General features: G+C 52.6%; 1 protein-coding gene across 1 annotated transcript in view; it reads left to right on the top strand.

Moving 5' to 3' along the window:
• The first annotated feature begins 10082 nt into the window (after positions 1-10082).
• DAGLA (diacylglycerol lipase alpha) overlaps positions 10083-12803 on the top strand; it is a 61515-nt gene continuing 58794 nt past the window's right edge. The window contains exon 1 of the mRNA XM_081062984.1: positions 10083-10218. The gene's annotated coding sequence lies outside the window, so the exon portion shown is untranslated. The remainder of the gene's footprint in view (positions 10219-12803) is intronic.

Raw genomic sequence — 12803 nt, 5'->3', positions numbered from 1 at the left:
GTAAGGCGCCTTGGGACTTCAGGGGGGAGGAGGTCATTGCAGGATGATAAAAAGAGCAGATGCTCAGTAATTAGAAGTTTGCCCTGCCCTATAGAGAGCTCATAAAAAGTTATTTCTGGTAATAACTTATTATGGGCAATGCCCCCAATTTAAATTCCTTAATGGAGAAGTAAAAATTTCTCGTGAGCTCACAGGGTCTCGATTGCCTCAGTTTAAAATAATCCATGTGCCAAAGTAGCACGTCTTGGGGAGGCCTGTTCTGAATCCCTTCCCCACCTACACGAGGTACCTAGAAGAGTCTAATTCAGAGACCGAAAGTCGAACAGTGGGTATGAGGGACTGGGGGAAGGGAGAATGGGGAATTCTTGTTTAATGGATAGAGTTTCCAGATGGGATGATGAAAAGGTTCTGGAAATGGTTGCACAACAATGTGAACGTACTTTAAACAATGGTTACATAAGATTAACTTTATGTTATGGATATTTTACCACAAAAAAGTTTTCTTCTTTTAAAATTCTAAGAAGAGGGTGTCTGAGCCCCAAGACTGGCCCTGAATTTCTTGGATTTGCCCCGCCCAGTGCAGCCTGTCTGATTCTGTCCCCACTGGTATGTGTTCTCCCGGGGTCACCCATCTAAAACCTGCCTCCAGTGCACCATGGTGCCCGTGTTTGCTGACCCTTTCTGACATGACTTCAAATGGCTTGGAAGTCCGTAAAAAGTGCTAGGTCCCTTTGGAGCCTGTTGGGAGGCCATCATCATTCGTGAATTTACCAAAAAAGGCCGCTTTCTGACTCACACGTCAGAAGGGGATGCATGACGTTGGTTTGTCCTATCAGGAATCAGCCTCGAGCATCTGCTAAACTATTGCTCATGTTCAGCTTAGGATTTCACCAAAACCCAGGCCACAGGTTCAGGGAAAGCACCTTGGCTGAGCACCTACTACGTACTAAGTCATGGCTCGTATCCTTACCCCTGCCCCATCAGAGCAATATTATTGACCCATTTTCCTGACCAGTAAACTGGAGGCTCAAAAAGGATCTCATAGCCAGAAAAGGGGCGGCGGGAGGGTTAGAAGTTAGAGCTCTACTTGGCTCCAAATCCTCCTGCGGACCTTCCAGCTTCATGACTGGCCTAGGGATAAGGGGGCCCTGGGAGTTTGGTGGCAGTGCACTCCTTTTTCAGGGATAAGAGGAGGCTGGAAGAGAGGGCAAAATCCACTTTGCGAGGCCTATCAAAATAGAAGTCCCAGCTCCCTCTATACCCTGCAGGGGTTGGTCACCCAGAAGTCTGTTTGGTTGAGCAGGTTTCTGGCTGGAGGCCTTCAGGTATCTCCCACAGAATATAGCTCTCCTCCCATCTTTGCTTGTCTCCCCAACCACTGCCAGGGTCACCCTGACCCTTCCTAGAAAGTGAAGTCTTGCAAAGAGAGAAAGTGTGTGTGTCTGTGTGTATGCAGGGATGGGGGAGGGCAAGCTTGAATGCAGGAGAAGCTGATAGCTCAGAACAGGATTGAGAGGGGTGGGGTGGGCAGGAGTAGGGGTAGTGATAATGAGTGGAAAGAGCGTCTTGAGTTTGAATCCTAATTCAGCCTCTACCATGCAACCTGGCCTCTACCATGCAACCTGGGGTAGTTCCCTTCCCCTCTCTGTGCCTCTGTCATCTTACCTGTACAAGGGTGGGTTTGGAGTTCATGTCTGCTAAGGGCTCATCCACCGATTACACCAATATTAACTAAGCCCCTGCTCCAGCCACCAGCCAAGCTGTGGGGACGTGGAAGACAGACCCGTCTCTTGCCCTTCTGGAGTTGAGTCTAGTGGGGAAGACTGACACGGAGGAATAGTCACAAACACACTGGGTGCTGTGTGGGAGAAAACTGGGGGGCTACGGAGATCCAAACCCATCTCGAGGATCGGGCACGAAGAACAAAGAATCAGCTCAGAAAACAACCTGTTTCTTGCCTGGCCTTGCCCTTGGAACCCCAAGGGGCTCCCCCAAGTGCTCCAGATGCCATCGCCTGTGGTCATTATATCAGGGGCACAGGGATGCCACATGGGGGCTCCCTGCTTCCCTGATGGGCCTGGGATAGACAACAATTGTAATTTTCTGAATCCAAAACTTCTTAGAACCAACCAGAAAGGGCTGAGAAGAGCCTAGGGCAGAGGGGCTGAGGTAGGTCTCTTCCCGAGGCCCTTCCAGGAGGCAAAGGCAGAACTAATGGGATGTGAGCAGTGAAGAAGCAGGTCCCGCAGGCACCATGGGTCTCAACCTTGGCTGCACACTGGAAAAACTCGGGATACCTGAGTCTAAACCCTAGATCCAGCTGCAATTGGCCTGGGGCGCAGCCTGGGCAGACGGTTCTATGTACTAAGTTGAGGACCAGGACCTGGCAGAAGGCCTGGTCTGCTCAGAGGCCAAGGAGGGTGATTCACGAGGCCAAATAGTTCAGAGGGTGGCCAACCCCGTCCAAGGGACAAACAGGCTCTGTTCCAGACAGCACGGGGACTCGGGTCCCCAGAAAGGCCTGCTTAGTAGTGCAACAGGGATTAATCGCCCCCGCCCCCAACCTCTGCAGTTCTACCCCCACCTAGGGTTGCCAGGTAAAATATAGGGTGCTCAGTTAAATTTAAATTTTAAATTTAATTACATTTAAATTTAGTTGGGCATTCTGTTTTCTTTCTTTCTTTCTTTTTTTTCTTTCTAAATCTGACAACCCTCCCCCACCCCACCTCTGAGCCAAGAGCCCCAGTTGCAGGTCCCAGCTCAGATTCTAACCTGGGCAACTCACTGCCCCTCCCCCGCCAAGTCTTGGTCTCCTTGAGAGTTATATGTAATATCCCTCCCGGCTCAGGGGCCAGGCTGACTGTTTCCAGGGCAGTGAGTGTGACTCACAGGTCCCTGGAAAGGCATCGAGCTGTCTGTGAAGGGAGGCAGGGCCTTTCTCTCTAAGACATCAGCATTTCCCTCCTGTAGTTTGATCCGAATGAAAGATTTTCACGAGTCTTCTCGCCCTGGGGATGCTGGTGAAATGAGACTGAAGCTGAGAGCAGAACCTGGGCCGCGGAGATCTCCAGGGTGTGTGTTTCTCTCTCTCCTCGTGTCCTCTTCCTTCCTTCTCCCTCCTCCTCTCCTCTCTAACATCCTTGCTGCACCCAGACGACAACTCCCCATCCTTACCAAGCAGAAAGAGTTTGCTCAACTTTGAGCAGGTAGCTGTTGTGGGCCTACTATGTGTCAGGCACTGGGGCTGAGAACTGAAGATACAATGGTGACCCAGTCCCTGCCCACACAGAGCTTCCAGTCTGGGGATAGAGGAGGGATTGGGCAAACCCAACCACTTAAATGAATACATCATGGCAAACTTTGACAAGTGTCATGGAGGGTGCTTGGAGAGCACACCAGTAACAGGGAACCTGACCTTCCTTGAGGAAGTATCCTGGGAACTGATATCTAAAGAGAGGAGTTGGGGTGGGGGGGAGGGCCATCCCAGCGGAGGGAACAGCCCAGGCAAAGGACACCTCTGAGGAATAGCGTGATTGGTGTGGCTACCATGGCTGGAGGATGGATGGCAGAGCCGAGAGGCCCGAGGCAGGGTGGAGACATTGGAACCACCAGACATGCTGGGTGGTAGAGACCGTGAGCAGAATTTGAGTCTAAGACTCATCGTATGACCCAGCAATTCCTCTCCTAATCATCTGCTTGTATTAGTTTTCTATTGCTGCTGTAACAAATTGCCACAAAGTTGGTAGCTTAAAACAAAAGCAATCTATCTTATAGTTCTGAAAGTCAGAAGTCCAAAATGTGTCTCTTTGGGTTAAAATCAAGGTGTCGGTGAGCCTGTGTTCCTTCTGGAGGCTCCAAGACATGATGGGTTTCCTTGTATCTTCCAGCTCCTAGATGCCGCCCGTTCCTCAGCTCATCTTCAAAGCCAGCAACCACTGGCCGAGTCTTTCTCACGTCGCCATCTCTCTGGTTCTCTCTTCTACGTATAAGGACGCTTGTGATTACATCGCACTCACCCAGGTGATCCAGAGTCATCTTCCCATCTCAAGGTCAGCTGCTTAGCAACCTTAAATTCATCAGCAACCTTCATTCCCCTTTGCCATGTAATCTAACATATTCACATTTCTGGGGATTAGGACATGAATACTGGTGGACCATTATTCTGCTTACCACACAACCCAAGATTTGTACAAGAATGTTCCTAGCAACCTTATTCCTTAAAGCCCCAAACTGGAAAAAGCCACATATCCATCAACAGCAGACTAGACAAACAAATCATAATATATTCCTCTAATGAAATGCTACATAGCAATAAAAAAAGGATGAATTAATGATACACACAATGATCTGGCTGAATCTTACAGACAGAATGCTGAGCAAAAGAAGCCAGACACAAAAAAGTACATCCTATATGATTCCATTTGCAGGGAGTTCAGGAATAGACAAAACGAATCAATGCCATAGAAGCACAAGTGGCGATCACTCCTGGGGGTAGGTATTGACTGTGAAGGGTACAAAGAACTGGAAATGTTCTGTATCTTCATTTGGGTGTGGTTACAGGTATAGACATGTGTAGAAATTCATCAAGCTGTACACTTAACGGTATGTCTAAAAAAAAAAACAAAAACCCGTGTCTGTATTTTAAGAGTGATAAGAAACTACAGCAAGGTTTTAAGCAGTGACATGGCATAATCTAACGTTCATTTATAAAAGGTCACTCTATCTGCTGGGTGGGAAATAGATGAGAAGTGAGAGCAGTTAGGAGCCTGTTGCTGATGCCCTGAAGAGAGACAAAGGTGCCCTCGACTTGGGTGGTACTGACGGAAATGGACAGAAGTGGGTAGTTTCAAAAATATTTAGGAGGAAGAATCAAGAGGACATGATTTAGCACATGATGGATAGATGGATGGATGCATGGAAGGAAGGAAGGAAGGAAGGAAGGAAGGAAGGAAGGAAGGAAGGAAGGAAGGAAGGAAGGAAGATGAATGGAAGGAAGGATGGATGGATGGATGGATGGATGGATGGATGGATGGATGGAAGGAAGGATGGATGGATGGATGGATGGATGGATGGATGGAAGGAAGGAAGGAAGGAAGGAAGGAAGGAAGGAAGGAAGGGTGGGTGGGTGGGTGGGTGGGTGGGTGGGTGGGTGGGTGGGTGGATGGATGGATGGATGGATGGATGGATGGATGGATGGAAGGAAGGATGGATGGATGGAAGGAAGGAAGGATGGATGGATGGATGGATGGATGGATGGATGGATGGATGGATGGATGGATGGGTGGATGGAGAAGTGGGTGGATAAGTGGGTGGGTGAAGAGGCAGGTGGGAGAATGAGTGGGTGGGTGAACACCCTCAAGAGGACAGACTCTCCTGTTATTGGTGTCCAGAAAGCACAAACGAATCGCACTAGTCACTAATCACGCAAGCTTTCCCCTGAGACATCTGTGTTTACACTTCTGTAGCTCCCCAGTGCCTCAAGGAGAAAAACTAGTTACTACAAAGACCATCAGGGAGCAGACACTTACATATAGGCTGGTTTAGAGAGATGCAAGGATTCCCCCAATCCTTTGGGCTTTACAGTGAAAATGTTGGCAATATCCATGTGAATGGAGGAAGAGAAAAGAATGAAAGAACCTCCCAGAACCTCCTTGGAAGCCATCAGCCCTCTTTCTCCTCCCCATCATCACCCCCTCCCAAACCACCATTATTATCACCTCCTCCAGCACCTCCACCAGTATCACCCCATTACCATATAGATTTATTGAGGGTGAGAATTGTGCTTACTCAGGTAAGAAGTATGCACTCGTGGGGTCCCCTCTGGTGGGAGGAAACTACTTGCCTCTCGCACAGGACCTCAGCACATCCCAGCAGTGGCTGATCTTTTAAGCCCTGGGCTGCCAACACAGCCATGTGGTCCGGCCCCCCAGTCCAGGCTATTTGTCCCTGTGACCCATTCCTGTATCTCACAGAGGGAGGAACAAGAAGGCAGGGAGAGCAGCAGTTTTCAGAGGGAAGAAGGGCTGAAATCCTGCCAGGAGATGCCCTGGGTAATCCAGAGCTAGCTCCAGCTGCCCAAAACCCTAATTCCCATGCATTTCCTAGACCTCAGAAACTGGCTAATTTCTCTCCCGGTGGGAGTCTGACAGCTCAGCCTCCAGAGCTTTTTTCTCACCTCCCAAGGCGGGCTGAGTTTGTGCTCTTTGGGTAAACAACATTCCCCTCGGTTGTCAGATGCAGAAGTATTTACCTGGTGGCAGACTGAGTGATTCCTTCCCACTCACCCATCACAGACATGGGACTCGGGGTGGGAAGCAGCACCCTACAACAGTCAGGGATGGGGGACCCAGCATCTGGGTATGGGCAATGATGTCACTGGCTACTGGGAAAGTCACACTCACTGTTTCACTCAGGGGTCTCTCCGGACTACAGCGAGGCTAAAGTCACCATGCCCCAGAGCTGTGATTTCATCCAGTTATCCTATACCCTGCATCCAAGCTAAAATATAGTCATTGGATCTCCCATGGCTCTGAACAGACACTTTATACTTTAAAACCCTGCATGCTTTGAATTCCCCCCAGCCCTAAGCCAGTGTGCATGTTGGCTCTCCCTCCCTTTGGCTGTGAGGAAAGGCGGGTCACTCAATTCCTGGGACCATGGGGCAATGCAGTCAGGGGGTTGCTGCCCAGCTCAGGAATTCTGCATTTGTCTTTCTGCAGGCGGCTCCACCCTGATGTAATCACTGGCCAAGCCAGCCCATCCTGCAGCTGCTGGGAGCCCAGAGTCTGGAGCAGGGCACAGCTGTGCCAGCTGTCGGGGACAGATTACGCTAGGCAGCTCGGCCGTGACTCACATTCCACTACAGGGGAAATGCGCAAAAGTTATACGTTGTTCTGGGGGTGCCAAAAATCATCTCGGTTTTGTCTTGCAAGATGTTCAGCTTGCAGAGCGTGGGGCAGACGGAGGAAGGGAGTGGGGAGGAGGCGAGGGGAGCAGATCTGTCTCCAGTCAACTCTGCCTGTCACACACCCTCCATCGCTCTAATAACAACACTCAGCATTTAATCAGCCCCTTCGTGGAAGCAGACGATGTCACACTCATTAATTAGTTAATCCAAATAACCCCTCTGGGAGGAGGAGCCATGTTATTATCCCCACTGGGACCCAGAGGGAAACTGAGGCCAGAGTGGGAATTTGGTACTGCACTGAGGGAACACAGCCTGGCAGCTGGACCAGGACCAGTCTATGACTGTCACTCATTCTGCTGCTCTCACTCTTGTCCTCCCCAACTCCAGTCGGCTCACAATGCTGATGGCTATCTCCAAAAGACATGTGGCCAAACCCCTTCAGAGTTGGGCCTGAAGGTACTCAGGGGGTAGGGCAGCACGGCGTTGGAGCAGAGAGGGTGTAGCTTGTCAGCTGGACCAGGTCAGGCCCCCAGGGAATATGTGCTCTGAATCAAAAACCTGTGATGATATGTTTCTTCCAAAGGGTCTCAGAACTAGGGGCGGAGGTGATGATGGTGACTCTTACCATCATCGAAGTGTCTGCTGTCTGCTTCCTGTTCAAGCAACTCTGGGTTTTGATTGTCTGGTAGTTTTAGAACTGAAGGGAGGGTAATTTCAACCAGGAGGCACAATAATGGTTCCACGGAATTGGAAATAGACGGTTACCTGGCCATGTGGGAATCTTCATCAGACACACACACACACACACACACACACACACACACACACACACACACGGCATGGGTGGAACCCAGGGTCTCCCCGGAATACCTCCTACATCATCGTGCCCAGTGGTAACTACAGATGATACCTGCTGTGATGTTTTATAGCCAGGATCCCCACGGCCTCAGGCCCTCGAGGATGACCATGCAGGTCAGTCCACCAGGTGAAGAATCCCGGCCAAACGAGATGCAGGAGGCAAGTGGAACATGGAATAAGGAATTAGAGGAAGGAAGTCATAAACACCTTTTAGGAGATTGTGACCAGCTGCAAAAATAAAGACTGCAGCCTCCACACAGATTTCCTTGCTGGTTACTAGAGTTGCTAAAGATGAAATAATGAACTCCTCCCCCCTTTTCCTCTTAAATAGGAATCATCGCAAGTAAAAAAAACATTTCTCATATCTTTCCTCTCCCCCAATTAACAGCAGTGCTTCTCAAAGTCAATGTGCATACAGATCACCTGGGGATCTTGTTAACCAGCTGGGATTCTTGGGCCTGAGATTATGCATTTCTAACAAGCTCCCCAGTGGGGCTAAGGTCACACTTTGAGTAGCAAGGGTTCAAAGGATATGTTGTTGATAGTTAAATGTACCCTTTAATTCGGTTGTTAAGTTCCCGGCTGGAATCAATGTAGTACTTGAGGAGAAATGAACATCACCTAAAAGATCTCGGACTTGGGTTTTGATCATGACAGCCGATTTGGAGGTGGGTGAACATGGACTATTAGAACTTGTTTGAATGAATGGAAAGAAGGGTGTGTGTGTGTGTGTGTGTGTGTGTGTGTGTGTGTGTACACATGTGTGAATTTGTGTGCAGGCGGCAGCTAAGAGGTGCAATGTAGTAGACAATCTTTGGAGTACCTGTTCAGGTCGTTTTCTCCTCCTCCATAATGGAAGAGTGGGCTGACATGTTTGCATTACATGGTACCTCCTCCATGTAATGGCCCATGGCCCAAGCTGGACCAATGAGATTTTTTCTTCTGGGAATCTAGAACTTTGAACCAAGGAATGTTAAGTTTGGCCGTTTTGATTCTGATTAAGTGCAATGATCTAAAAAGAAGGTCCCTAAACTGTCTTGCGGCAGTCAGTCCTTAAACCTCTCCCCCCATCCCTGCCGTCCCTGAGGCTGGGAGGGTGCAATGCTTCCTCGAATCCACTGAGGTATCCCACCCAGTATTTGTATCCCCACTCCCGAATTTCTTTCTTTTTTTCTTTTTTTAACTTAAGCAGGAGTTTAAGTTGAAAATAACCACAGGTAATACAGAACTCCTTCCAGAAGTCGCTCCTACCTGCTTCCACAGAGGGGAAGACCACCCTGGACCGGGGTCTCACTTTAAACCCAAATGTTCAGAGAACGCTCAGGCTGAGCTCTTTTACAGCTCCGTGTGCCCCACTGTGGCTCTCACTCGCCTGATCTGCTGCTCACGACTGTTTTCTGGGGTTGACAACAGGGCCCCGAGAACATCTTAGAGGCACTTCCCCAGCTGAAACATGCTGTTCCCCTTTTCGCTTCTGACGAATTTCTACTGCAGCTGGGTCATCGCTAAGATGATTAAGTGCCCCATTCTGAGAGCTCTGTCAGCCCTCTCTGCTTAGCTCCCACACAAGCACCCTGTACTGTGATTGTCTGGTGCCCGTAGACTGAGCTCCATGAGGGCAGGGCCTGGGTTCCGCTTTTGTCTTCGCGTCCACCTACTGTCTCCGCGAAGCACAATCCGCAGTGCTCCCAGCTCAAGAGCAGTACTCTCTCAGGAAAGGTATGTTCGGTGACCTACAGCTTGAATGAATGCGCGTGTGTAAGACGGAACAGGAGGGGCGATTTTCTTCACTTACCAGGAATCCAACATTGACCCAGTGCTCCTTTGGACGCCAGGCATGATGCTGGGCACTGTGGGGGTATGGGGCCGGGTGGGGTGGGGTGGGGGGCAGACACAGATGATGAAAAAGTGCTCGGATCCCTCCAGGAGCGCTCAGTCACCCCGGGAAGGTGGAACCCATCTCTCCCTTTCCTCCCCACAAATGAACCAGTCCTCTGGTGATCCTTCTTGCTTTTTTGCCTCTCCCACGCTAAGCCTGGTCACACGGGGCCTGAAGGAGGGGCAATGAGGACCCTCCCTTCCCCGCAGGCAGTGCGACCCGTCCTGCCTCTCCCGGCCTCCCACCGAGCCCCGGCGGCTCCGGGAGCCAGTGCCCACCGCCCCCACGCGCGGGGCCGGCGCGGGCGAAAGGCTCCGCTTGCTGCGGCCTCGGCGCCGCTCTCCTCCCTGGCACTAGGGGGCGCTGCCACCCCACGATCGTCGCCATGGTCACCGCTGGCGGCGGAGAGGGGTTTACGTAAAGGACGCAGCGTCCCCCGGGGGGCGGAGGCGGCCTTCGCGCCGGCGCCGGCGCCCTGCGGAAGCGGCGTTAGTGAATTGGGGCCTTGGGGAGCCCAGGATGGAGGTGGCGGCCGCGGCGGCGGCGGCGGGCCGAGCCCTGCGGCGGGCTGGAGGTAAGGGGGGCCGCGGGCGCGGGCGCTGAGCGAGCGGCGCGGCCCGCGGGGCAGGGTCCGGTGCGCGCGGTGGCCGGCCCGACGGGTCCGCGGGCGGAGGTGCGGCTGCCACGCGCGCCCGTGGCAGGTGTGAGCTCCGTGGAGCCCCTGGCAGCAGCGTGGGGATGGTGACACCCATGTCACGGGCGTGGGCAGCGTGGGTCTGGCACAGGCAGCGTGGTTTTTCTGACACGGGTGTCAGAACACTCACTGACACCTTGGTGCGGTGGTGGCCGCCCAGGTGTGAGGCGGGTGCAGCCCTCAGTGCAGCTAGGTGGTGGGCACCGCACTCGAACTGGCCCGGAGGTGGCGGTGCCAGCAGCTCATGGGCGCATGGTGGTGCCCCTGGCATGGGCGTGAGGCAGTGATGCCATTGCTGCTAGGGTGTTGGATGGCTCTGGCCTGGGCATGGTCTGGAGTGATGGCACCCGGAGCTTGAAGAATTGGTGTCCTCAGCATGGCTGGAGTTCCTGCCCTGGCGCAGCGCGGTGCAGGGGGGCTGCTTGGCGCTGTGAGGGGAGAATCCATGGCCCTCAGACCCTGGTGGATGGGGAGGGTTTATGCCCATCCTCCCGCTCTGGTGAGGCTGAGGGGCACTGCCTCTGTGGCCGGCCCCACCTTTATGCCTGCTGGGGGCACTGGACTGAGGAAGGCAGAAGATGGGGAGAAGGTTGGTGTCCTTTATAATGGACATGAAAGAGACACCAGCAGATGCTTCCACCATGAGGACGCTGGTAGTGGCTCAGACAGACACCTGTCCGGGTACTGGCATTGACCTGGGCTCCTGAATTCGTCCAGCTTTAGGGAAGAAGGGAGGTGGGTGGTTCTCAGCGGTGATCACTACCTCTGTAGGTGTCATGAGAAACGGGCAGGGCTGGGGGGTCGCGGGCTGGGAGAGGTGTGGTGCACCATCTATCTGTAGTCACTGGCCCAGCCTTCTCCTTGGTTGATGGTTCACCCGGAGTGTCTGGGAGTTGCCCCTTTTCTTTGATGCTCGGAAGCCTTTGGGTCCAGAGGATCGCTTGGGCAATGCTTGAAAGACGAGTCTGCAGCCACTGGGAATGTGCTAGGACTGCATCTGTCCCCACCTTTGGGAAGCTTTAGGTGAGGGTCTCACTCAGAGTCACGTGTACTTCGTAAAGGGGCAATTTGTAGACCCCCCAGAGAAATCTTAAGATGTGCGGGAAATCTTTGTGGATTTCTTAGGCAAGTGGAATTGGGGCGGAAGAACCAATGGGGTGAGCTTGGGCTGGGTCTGGGGGAGGCCTTTAGGAATTCAGAAAGAGTGTTGAGGGTGGCGGCACGAGGGTGGCGGGTGGCAGCTCATGCCAAGGTGGGTGCTTGGAGATGCTGCTGAGGTTCCTTAAAGCTGGAGTGTTGTCCAGTGCATTTGGAGCTAGGAAACTTGAGTTCTAATCCTGGCTGTGTAACCTTGAGCAGGTGACGTTACCTTTCAGAATCATGTGAAAAGGTGGTCAGAGAGGGTGAAAGGAGATGGTGCACATGGAAATCCTTTGTAAACAGTGAAAGGCTGTGCAAAGGTCAGGGATTCTCATCAGGTAAAGAGCCCAGGGTGAGAGGTGGGAGGAAATGGAGGCATGGAATGTGATTAGGGAGGAAGACAGCCGGAAGGTCGAGGGCCTGTCACAGGGAATTAGAGGCCCTGAATGTAAAGGCTCCTGGTTGGGAAAAGTGGGATCTGTTGACAGTGTGAGTCAGCTGCTAAGCTGGAACCAGGTCCCAGGTCTCCCGAGGACGGTCCCGAGTATGGCCACAGCCACCATGAAGTCCTGCAGGAGTGGCCTGAGCAAGAGGCCCATTGCTCAGCGGCAGACACGCCTCTTGAGGTCCACGCGGGGCTGGGAGGTGTCTGTGGCTGACACATCTGGGGTACCTGTGTGGGAGGGAGGCTTGGAAGTGTGTGTGTGTTCTCTTGAGAATTTCCTTTGGCTCTGGGTTCTGAGCATGGGGGGTGGGGAGCAGTCACATTAGCGTTTTTGAGGCTGTGGCCTGAGGAAAGCAAAGTGGGTCAGAGCCACCAGCGTGGACTTGGGGCCGTGTGGTCCAGTGAGAGAGGCTGAGGCTGCATGGCAGGAGGACTGGGCGACCGAAGGGATGCCCTCAGACACGTGGGCAGGAAGAAGGGGCGGTGGGCACCCTCAAAGGGGCCCTTCGAGGGCAGACAGGTGTGGCATGAATTCCCCAGAGCATCTCTCCCAACATGGGCCCACTGCCATCTGCAGGACCTTCCGGGTGGGGAAGATGAGGGAAGAATTGCTGTGCTCGCTGCCACTGGGGGCCTAGTTCCTGACAACCGGCTGCAGAGTCTCAATTACAGACCCGCACAGCTAGGAGGCTTTGCCCTGGAAGGCCTGTTTCTGTCAAATCCATTCTCGAGCATTCCATGTGAGTGTCTGCCTTAGCCAGTGACCCATTTTAAAAGCTTGCTCCCAAAGCAAAAAGTTCTTGCCCTGTGTCCAGGCTGCAGTGTCAAGCCATGTGGGTAGAAGGAGGTCATGGCCCTGCCAGGCCCTGGTTGGTAAATT

Source organism: Rhinolophus hipposideros (assembly GCF_964194185.1).
Source record: "Rhinolophus hipposideros genome assembly, chromosome: 10".
NCBI classification, from domain to species: domain Eukaryota; kingdom Metazoa; phylum Chordata; class Mammalia; order Chiroptera; family Rhinolophidae; genus Rhinolophus; species Rhinolophus hipposideros.
The sequence above is the reverse complement of the archived record's forward strand: the minus strand, read 5'-3'. Positions and strand labels throughout refer to the sequence as shown.